This window comes from Grus americana, chromosome 3 (genome assembly GCF_028858705.1).
Source record: "Grus americana isolate bGruAme1 chromosome 3, bGruAme1.mat, whole genome shotgun sequence".
NCBI classification, from domain to species: domain Eukaryota; kingdom Metazoa; phylum Chordata; class Aves; order Gruiformes; family Gruidae; genus Grus; species Grus americana.
Window position 1 is genome coordinate 96,723,869 of NC_072854.1, and position 12,948 is coordinate 96,736,816.

Genomic DNA, 12,948 nt, shown 5'->3' on the forward strand with positions numbered 1-12,948 from the left:
CCAGGTTTGTGATGGGTCACATGCCTCTGTGTACAAAAATTTCTGTCATCCTGATAGAGCTGCTATTCCAGAGGAAATCAACTAAGTCAAATCTAGTATTTGAATGCTTTTAGTTTTACTTGTTTGGGCCTTCCTTATCCAAGGTGTGAAAAATGGCATTTTCTATATTTCTGGGAAATTAATTTTCAAGGTTGACTTTGGGCCAGTAACCTGAAGTGCTAACATAGTCCATATGTCTGACTAGTAAAGGTTGACTGAAAAGTATGAAAGTTCTAGCGAAAGTCCATTTTTCCTGCTCCTTTTTGTAAATTGCAGGATTCCATTATACTGACGATAATCCACGGTTATTCACGTCTGAGCACTGATCCCTGGTGAAGCTGGGGTGAAGGTAAAATGCATGGAATTTGTTCTCTATAGGTGCTGCTTTTCATGCTGAGCAAAAGCTCAGTATTTATAATTTGCTCTCCTGTAGTATTGGTCATCTTTCTGCCCCTCTCTTGATTATAATTCCCGCCCGATATTTTCTTTATAAACTACCTCTCGTTTTAATACACGTTTTGTGTTTTCTTAAAATAAATGCTGTCACGCAGCTCGTCTGCTTCCTTTATTGAGAAAACAGTAATACTCACACGATGGTGGAAAAAAATTGAGAGGGAGGGAGAGACAGAGAAAGGAAATAGAAATCATAACCAAAAAGTTTGCACTGATTATTGAAATAGTCAGTGTTCCCTTGGGCTGTGGGGAAGGGAAAGGCGCTTTTACAGTGTCTTGGAATATTTTTCTTCTGCACAATTCTGACTTTTCACCACATATTCATGCTACAGTGAGAGAGAGGAAGAAAAGGAAAATGTCTCGGAGGTTTTACAGTAAGTTTTTTCATTATCTTTCATAGTGACACTTGCTACTAACAAGTCCCAGGGAACAGTAATGTTAAGGGGTTTAAAATTATGATTCTTGATACTCCTGTGTAAAATTATTTAACAAGCACATTATTTTAGTACTAATAGTTTCTCCTCCTCTGCGAAAATTTTCTAGCTTAAAACGCATGGTGTCACAGTGACACTTTTAACGTAGAGCCATTACAATATTTAGGACCGTGTTATTACTAGTGGGAAATATTTATGTATTTGTAGAAGGCTTCAGTAAACCTCACGTCTAGTTTTTCGGTGAGGTATTTAAAGGCAGAAAAGAGACAAATAAAGACAGTGAAAGACTTCAGTGAATAGCTTCTGCACGGTCAGGAGGGACTTCATGCAACAACGGAGCGTTTCCCTCGGCTAGAAACCCAAAATATAATCAGAGAACTGCAATATTTTAAGAAATTCTGCCTATCAGAGACTGCTTTTTTCTTTCTGAGCTGACTCAGGCTCAAATTAAATTAAAATCAGTTTTAACACTCGTATTTATTTCACTGGGCTTTGGATCTTCTGAAGACAAGTCAGTGGCAAAAATTGTTTCCAATTTCAGAGCAGACAAAGGGGTGATGCCGCCGCGGCTGCAGAGGTGAGCTGTGGAGAATCGGCGGGGCAGAATCAGGCCCAGAGGCGCAGAGGGGAAGGACAGAGCAGCTTTCTCATCCGCAGCAAGGTACCGGGTACTGTTTGAAAAACCGACTCGATTTTTCTAACAGACTAAAAAATATGCCATAAAAATGTTCTTCAATATTAAGGTATAAGCAGCAGTAAATTACTGAGCTCCCTTTACCAAAAAAAAAAAAAAAACAAAGGCTTCCCCCTACGACTGCCAGATGACTACCTGAATTTGCAATTGTAGCATATTTCTCCTCTAAAACTGCTACCGATCTTCCAAATACAAGCAATAACTACATATGGACATGTTTAGCAAATCAGAAAGAAAAGATTGATTGCTGGGAAATGTTTTGTTTCCAATTATTTTCTCCGTAAAAGCTAGAATTCCAGATAAACAGAGTAACAAAATCCCACTGGTTTATCTGTAAGTACACATTGATTGAGAAATGCTATTAAAACTGCTTATTTGAAAGTCACCTAGCAGAGAAAACTGAAAACAAAAATCTTTTCATATTGACCTGCTTTAGGTTTCCTTTTAAGCATTATGGGGTGGAGTGCCATTGTGAGTAAAATATTTAGTGCTGCTTCCATCACAACTCTGCATTTTAGCTCACTTTCTTTTCTTCTCTTTCCTATTAAATGAACCTGATTTTTCATACTACAATATATACAAGACATATTTCTCATGTCCAGTATATCTGGCACTTGCTAAATCAGCTCCTGACACACCAGCTAATTTTAATGGGGTAGGCTAAGAGATACACCATTACTTATTATTTCTAATGTGTTTCTTCATATGAAACTTTTCATTTTCAGCCGTGATGCTGACTCAGCAGTAGGTTTATTTCCAGAATTACTAAAACAACTTTCCTCTCAGAGTAGCAAGGGACCCATGATTCACTGGTAGAGAACAGTGAAACAGAAAGAGGCCTTTTTCCATCTTTTAATATTAAAAAATAAACTAGTAAGAGTTCATAAAACAGTCCTGGAGAACTTCTGGGACACAAAAAAAGTGGCAGTAGATCTCATATTTCAGAGACGAATTGAACACAACCATATTTAATTTGTGTTGCATCTTAAATATACAGCTTGCATTTATTTTACACATTTAATCAATGCTGCAAAACAGGACTTAGAGGGATCACTTTTTATTTGCTTATACCTCCTTCACATATGTCAGAATCAATCACTTTTTCGGACAGATGTTTTCTTACTCATATGCCACAGTAAAGTGACATTTTGTACATGTAAACTTTCTTTTGGTTCACAGCATTTCATGACTGCTCTTTCCCATCCCTGGGTTTTTGGGAACGTTGAGGTGCTAAGTACAGGATTCTGTAGAACTACACCACCATTTAATTCAAAAAGGGACCTTTTTACTTAGGATATTTTTCAGGGTTGGGGTTTTTTTTCCTTCCTTTTCTGAAAATGAAATATCTTCCTTTCCATCAACATCAACAATATTTTAATAAAGAGCAGAGGAATGCATGTTACTCCTCAGCTAATAAATCAGCACAAGAGTTTTGCTAAGATAGTTACATATTGATAAGCTTTTGTGCAGACTTCAACAGGTATGTGCACGTAGATTGGATGTATAAAAGCCCCAAATTTGTAAGCTGTCGTGAGAAAGGACTTTGTGTTTTCTACTGTCGTGATTCTCAGCTAAGAGTAACTAAAACACCTTTTCTGCACACCTCAAACCCTGCTGCTCTCAGGGCTGCCCCCTCGGGATAGGCACAAAGCCCCTTAACGACGTTGCATCGTCAGCACGACGCACAGGATCCTCGTTGTGCTTGGAGGGTGCGACTGGAGACAGAAGCAGCTGATTTTAGAGGAGAGAAAGCCGCTGATGAATGCTGAGCTTCACAACACTCTCACTTGCCATCCCTCCTCCCTGACTCCTTGCGGCTTGTTCCTCGGCGTGGGCTCCAAGTGTTCCTGAACGTCCAAATAGGGCTCACACGAAATGCGCTCAACAGTTACAGTGGGCACCCTTTCTTCCTGGCAGATGTGGACTTACCTACAAGAATCAAAACTCTGGATGTTTTTTGAACTTTTCCGTTGATAGACATGAAGGCGCTAGATTTCAGGAGAGAAGAAAAGCAGTTGTTCAGGCTCAGCCGCCCTCTGTATCTGTGCTATCACCTCCTACTGTCTCTGCGCTCCCTCTTCTCTAGTGACCCCTGACGAATACCATCCCAGTTGAAGGACTGGGGTTGTACTGAAACCTTTTCAAAGAGTTTGCCCGGGCTAATTGGCCTTCTGGCTTTTCTTAGCCCACTTTCACCAGGGCTTTGTCATGACTTCCCATAGCACCGCTCAGTGGGATATTTCCAAATCTACTAACTCGGGCCCTCACAATCAGAAAAGACCTTTAGGCTTCCATGGACCTCCTCACATCCGGAGCAAAATGCAGTACCCAATTTGGGCTGGGCCATCCCACAGAGACAACATGCTCCAGACTGGTCTCACTCTCATTCTCAAAATCACTTTATAGAATTAAGTCCAGCCCCTAACCTATAGAAAAAAGAGCAAGTGTAATGTATCTTGAATATTAAGGAGCTATCAGAGCAAAGCAGGGGGGGACATGTGTCTTCGCAGATGTTCTCTGTAGTGTGCTTCTGCGCTCCCTGCCCAAAGCAGCAGACCATCACTGGTGTGTCTTCACTAGGGAAGGATATTTTCATCACTCATATTAACAAACTAGTGGCGTCAGGACAATCTGTAGCCCCCATGTTTAGGCAGGACAAGTTAAAAATGGTGGAGTAATCAAGCATGGGGTTTGATCTATAATTTGAGCAAACGTTTCAAACCACCTTCCTTAGTTGGGACTTGGCCTCATGTTAGTTGCCTTAAGGTAAGTGAACAAATTGAGAAACGTGCTGCTAATACACAAAAGACAATGGGGTTGCAGGCAGGGTCTAGCAGCTTAAGAAATTATTAACCACTTTTATTGTCAGGACACATGGGGAAGATGGCCATCACACTGTATGCTCATACACTCTCCTCTATGGCTATTTATGTCAGATGTAAATTACTCAGTGCTAACGTATACTGCCCGTGTCAAGGAAAGCAATAGCACAGATGTAATTTTGTTCATATGACTAATTTGAATTTGTAATCACTGCTTTTTTTTTTTTTTTTTAAATGTGTGATGTTTCCCTCACCATCACAGAGTAAGGGTTCCATTTTTTGCCACAAGCATATTATGCGATGTAGGCAAAATATTTAATCCTGACATAGTTTTCTTTGTACAAATATGTTTTCCTGCTCCAATTTTATGTTTTATTTATTGAGCTTATAAGATTTTAGTGCCAGGACAGGGTTTTACTGTGCATATACATAAAAGAAAGTGTTCAGAATTGCAACAGATACTATTACAATTGAATAAAAATGCGTCACTGCGCCCATTCCTTGCATGTTTATCAACTGCATGTTTTGCACACAGTGTGTTTTATATTACACATTCGCACAGCGTTCTTCTCTGTCACCTTACCATTTTGACAGGCAATTGTTTATACGCTTAAACAATACATTAATAGAGGTTCACAAAGAAAACAGTTAGATGTTCGCTGTTATCCCAGGATATTGTGTTCATTTTCTAATAAGTGCCTCTAGTGCACTGGGGTCCCTAATCAATGTAAATATTGTTTAAGATGAACATTGCAGTGGGCATACCGTGGAGCCAGACCACCAGCAGAGCATTAAACAAGGACAGATGTGAATGCCAGGATAAAAATGAAGACATTCCTGAAGTGTAAGTATGTTACTTATAATATATCTGTTTATAGGAAATGGTCATGAAAAGGAAAAACAAAACAAAACAAAAACTTCTGGAAAATAAGAATGCCAAATAAAGTCATTATGTTGAGATACTGCCATTGTACGTTTGCTAAAATAGCTAACTGAAAGTGCGTGATATTCTGGTATCTTGAGTAATTAAGATCTCATAAACTTAATCTTGTATGAATGTTGTTAATGACTTTACAAAGATTTAATCACTTTGGTGGTTACCTGTACAGGAGCAAAAACGCATATTTTTATTTTATACATGTGGTTTTCTCTCAGAGGTACTATCGTTTATAAGACTGGAGGATCTAATTAAGATAACAGACAAATAGACTTATACTGTCTCACAAGTTATTCAAGGAGAAGCAGCGAGACAGATAAACCTCTTCTAGTTCTAATAATTTATAAAGATCATCCGACTCCTGCTTAATGGATTCACGTTGATTAATTCACTGGCTGCCAATTTCCATGAGCAACCATACAGCATGTTTCCTACTGATATTTAAACACCAGTTTGTCCCTTGCTGGCTTTGTAGTCAGGCTGCTCTCTGCATTGCCCTGATTTGGAGATTACTGGTGACATTTGCGAGGGATTTGGAGCCCCCATCACACTGACTATTAATGGTACCGTACGCACAGCGCCTGCCCCTGAGAGGGCAGGGGAGGTGGCGGTGCCTGCCGCTCCCGAACTGGCGATGGCACGGGCTGACCCGCATGGGGCAGGGATCTCCTCTGGGGTAGGTAGGCAGGGTTGGGGATCCCCTCTGGAGGAGGGCAGGGCCAGGCAGAGAAGTCCCCCAGGGGAAGTGGGGTGGGGGGCGTGTCAGCTGGATGGGTATTTTGGAAATAGGACTGCCATTATTTCCCAGGCAATGCCAGGGAGGACGCAGTCCTCTCCGTTTGCTATGGAGAACGGGATCTCTGAGGTTCTCGTATGGCTGAGGCGTATCTTCAGAACGCTCAGTCCTCAACGGCACCCGGGGCTGGAAGGTCTCAGCCCCCAACTGGCCACTGAGAGCCGAGGCATCTGCTAGGTGGGAGTCTCTTAAAAGTCCTTGGCCCAAAAGCTGTAGCTTTGATCCCTATAACTGCGAATGCAACAGATGAATTTAAAGCAAGCCACGATGTTTGATAGCTGGGTGGGTATCAGGTTGTCATTACTGCAGAGTTCTTGGTAGGAGTCTGATTTAGCTTCAATATTGATTTCTTAAATAGTGATGGCAGGGAATCTGTTGGAGCTAGCATGTTGGATTACTGTTGTCTCAGCCAACAATGATTTAGAACTGAGTTGATTAAACAGTACGGTTCGGGATAGGTCAGCAGACTTTATTGTTCATTGTTTTCCATTTTGTAGTAAAATCAAGTACGACAGCAGTCTTCTAAAATGTGATTAGCACAAACACTATTGTTGTTTGACATGGTGTATCACATATAATGATTTCCATCCCAGATCTACAGCTTTCCTTTTTTACATTCTTGATTGCATAATTGAAAGCAGCAGCTTTATCTTTCCTCTACCTTCGGTGGAAGTCATTCAATAAATAGTACCAATTACATTAGAGCTTAGAAACAGTCTGATGTAAAAGGCACTGCATTTCACTAGCTCTTGCCCAATGCAAGAATACTCTGTACTGAACCAAGGCATTACGTTTACTTTTAAGAAAACAACTGGAAGTATGCAGAGCGCGTGTCAATATTGAAAGCACCATGTAGGCTGCAGAAAAAATCACTTAATGCCTGAGTTATCCTGTATTCTGTATCACCCTGCTGGGTGGTTATTCATGTCAAGTATAGGGTTTAATATTAAGAGCAGTCACTGCACTAAAAGGAAAAATATGTTTACTGCTCTCAGAATTTATTTTGCTTTTGCCCAAAAGCCTACTCCTACTAACATGGGTTGTTTTGCCAAAATTTAGGGAAAACAGGACTGAACCCTAAAAATGACTCACTGTTAGAAAAATAGACCCCTTTCCTGAAAAACACATACTTATGATTGACCATATGCACGCAAATATTTCCATGACTACAGAGGATATTGATTGGTCCCTGTGGGACTACCCGTGTGTATAAAGGCTTGAAGGATCAAGTTCTAATTTTGCTCAATATCAGAGCTAATTGCTGTAGATACTATTGACAAAAACTGGAGGTTGTCTCCTAGTTGTGGTAGCTGACAATGTTCCATGATTTTTTTTTCATTAGGTGATTTATTACACATTCATTTTTTTAAAACAGTCCAAATACAGTCAGTAACTATTTATACAATTAAATTTAACAACTATGAAATATGTGTTATGGTGCCAGTTTGAAACATATTCCTAATAGCTAGTTTTATATATGATGGACCACCAGGAAGCTGTCATCAGAATAATACTGTGCCTTTTTATACATTCTCTACATTTCTTTTTACTTAATAGACTGTTTAATAATACTATAGTCAAAACTGAACAATAGAGATTAATGATTTGATGTAAGAATACTTCAAGGTAAAAATTAAATGTGTATAACATTCCAGCTGGTGATATACTATGGAAAGCTCTCAAGCATGTAAAGAAGGGTTTAAGAACTGTTTTAGAAAATCAACGCATATAGAGAAAATGTGAAGGGTGCGTGTTGTGAAGTATATCGCCAGGCAAGTTTTTTTCTTTTCATGGGAAAGGTACTATAGAGACCACACACACAAAAAAAACCCCTCCAAAACCCCCCAAAACCCATAACCGTTATTTCAAGGAACTCCTCAGAGCTAACACAGAGATTAAAAAGTGACCTAAAGATAAAATAATAAATTGTGTGAGGGGAAGATACATTTTACTTTTTTTTTTTTCTCAGTTATTCTTGCACGTGAAAATTTCTGTGTCGCAGACACTGCGTGAAACAGCAATGTCATATTTGTCCTTAATGCTCTTGATTTACTGGGCTCATAAAACGTAAGACCAGAAGCTATTCTTAATATGGACTCATTCTACCACTGACGCGCGCAGGCTGTTTTTTGTCTTAGTGTTAATGCAAGAGAACCTCGCTCGGTCTATTTGTAAAACAGGACAAATGTTGCCTGCGAAAGGGCAAGATAACTGTGCAAGAGTTTGCAGCATCGGTTCCTAGATTATTAACAGCTCGCGTTCCTCGTTTCAGCGTGATCCCTTGAAAACACATTCACAAAGAAGGAACCGGAGGAAGTCCTTTCCAAAAGCGTCCCTGTGCACGTGGGGGGACAGTTCCAGCTCCGGCAGAAGTGCCATTGCTGCTATTTTCACCATCAGCCGAAGCTTAATTTCTCCCCCGTGACCAACAGCTCCGGCTCAGCGGGCATCAGGGGCGTGAGCACGGCTCTGCTTCCCCGCTCTCTCCCACCTGCGACACACCAGCTCAGCACCAGCCCTGGGGTGCCTCACCCAAAGACGCTCCCCACCGCCCACGGGCACCCCGAAAAATAGCCGAGCAAAATCTCTTCCTCTCGAATCAACAGCAAAAAGCCACTGAGCTCCGTGGGGATGAACACAGCCCCTCTTGAGGCTTTTGGCTTTGCAGCCACTTCCAGTAGGCAGCACGGGTCCCCTGGCAGCAGAAGCCAGCTGATACGCTAAACTCTGCTAAAGTAGTGTTTAGAGAAGTAGTAATTACTAACATCCTCTCTCAGTCAAGCCGACACTAACCAGGCCTACTGCTAGGTGTGTGTATACACATACTCACACTCGATAGATAAATAGATACGTGCATACACCCCAGGAAAAATATCTCTCTGTAAGGTGACGAGGTCTTACTTTAAATCAAGTACTTGACACTAATAAAAACAGTGTATTCGGGCATAAGATCTCGCATACTGACTGGCTACGAGGTAAGTCAGTATTAAGCAAGACTTTATCTTCTGCGCTCTCTGTTGGTTTTCTTTTCCATATCACAAGTATTCTTTGCATCTTTCCAGATGTTTGTAAACAGACCCTTAAAAATGTAAGCTTATTATATTGTTTACTTGAAATGAATATAATCAAAGGAAATACGGGGGAAGTTTGGCAGGAATTGCATGCGTTCATGTCCTGTGGTTTTAAAAATGACCCAAAATGCCGACAATTTTACTTAAAAACTATCTATCATTACTTCCTCCCTTCTCATAAGGGATTTTACTATGCAAACTGTTTTGTCTGATTTTTTTTTAAAGAATTGCAAGTGGGAGGTAAAATCATCAAAGGTATCCACATGACTTGGGAGATTACCAAACTGATTAGGGTGTCAAAGTACCTTTTGCAGAGAGGCAAAGACTCATTAACTATTTAGATGCTTTGAAAATTTTATCTAATGCTCTTACCCAATGAATTTCCCCATGATTTTTGAGAGGCTATCAATCAATCAGCAGCAAATAATTCACCATCTCTTAACAGCAGACAAATGTTAATTTATAATGAACACATGTGTATAACAAAATACCGTTCGATGATTTGACGAAGAAATCAAATAGTGATTAGGAAAAAGAAAATCTTACTAGGTCATCTTATTGCCTACGGCTATTTGGTTTTATTCTTATTAGTAGAAAAATCAAGTACTGGCAGGTAATAGAAACCGTGCACAAACAAAAGTGGTGATAGCTACCTTAGAGATACCATCAATAGAATTATGTATCTAATATTGGTTTCTGGCAGCGTTTGTTAGAATATTGATTTCTGTAGAGGAAAAACAGTGAATGATTTTACGGAGACGGAATTAATTTAAAAAACACATCTGACTGAAAATATCTTGTTTTCTGTGAACTTGATTTTGCTCTCACTCAATACTCAATCCTGAAAGATGCCAAACAGCCAATCTCCATTTCAGCAAAATACTTAAATGCAGATTTCACTTTAATCCTAGCAATTTTACTGAAACCACGCGTTTACCAACGTCGGAGAGAAACTTCAGCAGAGCTACACGTTACAAGCGAGAAACTCAGTATTCGCTGCAATTTGCTCAGAGGAGAGTAAGAGCCCTACTTTATAATTAGTGTCTGAGTTAATTCCGATCCAAAAGAACTAGGGAGCAGTATTTTCCTCCTGTCTTGCTTTGGATGTTTCTTTGTGTTTCCAGTAATATTTTTAGGGCCTATTCCTGCAAATATTTTTCTACATGAGTAATTCAACTCCTCTGATGAATACTATTGAATTCACTAGGGCTAGATTCAAAAGCAGAGTTACTTATCTGGGCAAACGCATGCAAGACAAGGCTCTTAGGCAGCTCCCCATGACAGTAGAGAAGAGAAAAATATGCTTGTGGGACTAAGGCCTGGAGGATTGGGCCCATAGCCAGTGACATTATTTTTTTTTTTTTTAATAACGAGGAAAACCCACGCATGAGTGAAACCATATGGAAAACTGAGTTAAGGTGAGGAGGTTTTAAATAATGCTTATTTATCATTTTGAAAGAAAAAAAAAAATCCTGTTCCTGCCTATTGCATTTTATACTTTAAATGTAGGGACTGACTCTTTGGCCAAAATTCCTCTCCTTGTCAGGGGGAAAATTATCTGCTTAGACTGTTGCAGGATCAGGCCCTGAAAAGTCGTTACAAGTTTATTGGCGGAGCTTGCTCACTTCCACCTCTTTCTTATGCTCTGTTTTTCCTATCCCCGCACAGGAAGAAAATTAAAAGTTAAGCTAAAATACATTAACTAATATCAGTTTATTAATTGGAGAATTTAACTTATCCTTTTTGCCATTCATCTGAAATTAATTAAGTGTGTAGAATTACCAGGTGGGTGTACCACAGGCAGCAGTCCAGGCTCAAGTTAATCAAAAGAGCACATGTTGAATGCATACAATTTAGTTAAGGTTAATCCAGTGAAGATGATCCCTCACTGGTCCTAATTACTCTAGGTGATAGATTGTGGAATGAGAAAATAGGAAGGAAGGGAAATTTTGTCCTGCTGGTCTACCAGGATTTTCTAATTAAATTTAGTAGGCTATGCACGGGAGCAAATAGTTTCAATTTAAAGAGAAGACCACACTCCTGGGGTGCTTGTGTGAAATGAGTGTAAGGAACTTTGAACTAATATAGTTAGGTACCGTGCCTTAAAAATAGTAAAGTTAGAGCTGGTCGCTGTGCCTTTACAAGCTTTCACGCACTGCGTCCCCCGGAGCGTTTCAGACTTAATGTAAATGTTTTGTTGGAATTGTGATGCTACCGCTTAGCTCTTGAATAAGGGTAATGACACATTAAACCAGGCCCAGTCTGTTATTTCATTACCTTCACCCAAGGACCAAATAGCGGTAGGACAGAGCTAATTTGCCATAGAAATACATTGGTGCTGTATTAGCTGAAGCCTTTTCATTTAATCTTCTTTTATTATGTCACTCGCAAAGAAAACGAAGGTGTTTCTAGGACCCTCTGATTCCATGTTCTATGTTCATTGCCTCATGAAGTTACTTTTTCTCCGTGCTTGTCTTTTGTTTCAGCTTTCAAGGAATCTTAAGAAAAGCTTTCATTTTCTCCAGGCATACGCATGTAAAAGTTGTCAAATAATTTGCCCTGTTTTTCAGGTTGGTGATATATTTCTGCTCAGGCGGAGGTATCTGTTTCTGATTTATTAACATTTGATCCCCTGGTTTCCTGCCATTGATCAAGACTAATACTCAGCTCAGCTGATGAGTTTTATATGAAATCTGATATTGCAGGAAGAGAGAAAAGTTAGTACCATTTTTAATATTTTTCTATTTCAAGTTTTCCAGGACCACGACGTGCACACGAAACACCTAACAATACTGGGCAATATTTATTTTTAACGGTGTTTCCCTGGGATAAAAACTTTTGGAAGTAAAACAAGTATTTATCAATAGAACAGATGTTTGCTCGGTGTCATTCACATCCTGTAAACTGTATATACATTTACACCCTACCGCCAAAACATGGTTTCACCCTACTACTGACCGTCTGTCTGCCATTCAATCTCTAGTTAAGTCACGGTCAATAAGGTCAACTCTTTGGCAACATCTGTATTTGATCAGTTCACACAAAATAGGAGCCTTCCTAATGCCTGACTACCCTGAAGTATTTTAAGAGGCAGCATATTACAATAGTTGATTCACCGCTGCTGCAGACTCTGCACTTGGAAGAGTTTGCCTCCTCTGAGGATCCGAAATGTGAAGATTAAAATCCTTTCTAGCAAAATAAATCTCTGAAATGAGCAGGTTTAGCAGTGGCATAGTTTCTAGACTGACAAGAAGCGTTTAGCAGTTTCTCTCCCTGAGTCCCTGGTCCCTCGGTGTAGGGATTTGGGTTTGTGGTATTTTATATTTTAACCCTGTTCTGCTCACGGATTATGTTTAAAGCATATTTAGGATGTTGCAAAGATGAGAAACAAAGTCAGAGGGAAAAAACTATCTGCAATTTTACTTCAAAAACCAACAGCAAGGATTAATGCAGCCAGTTGTTTCGTGGTGTTCCCACGCTCGGCACAGGCAGTACTTTCAGCAAGTCGGTGTGCTTTTCTCCAGGTGGGTGAATGCAAATTCTCCCCTCAAAGAAAGCAAAATATTCTGGGTGGAAGCTTGCCCCCACTGAAGGTGACTGAAAATACACTGGAGAGACTGAGACAGGACTGAACCTGATGTTGCTGCTGTGTCGTTTCAACACGGGGAGCTACCTTAAAGTACAAGGGTAGAGATTTGATTC

The 12,948-nt window shown here is 40.0% G+C and overlaps 1 long non-coding RNA gene across 1 annotated transcript; it reads left to right on the forward strand.

Moving 5' to 3' along the window:
* The first annotated feature begins 312 nt into the window (after positions 1-312).
* On the forward strand, positions 313-11,453 carry LOC129204796 (uncharacterized). The gene is made up of 5 exons (XR_008576499.1): positions 313-388; positions 825-866; positions 1,468-1,587; positions 5,186-5,286; positions 8,448-11,453. It is a non-coding gene; the product is annotated as an uncharacterized LOC129204796 (long non-coding RNA).
* The last annotated feature ends 1,495 nt before the right edge of the window (positions 11,454-12,948 follow it).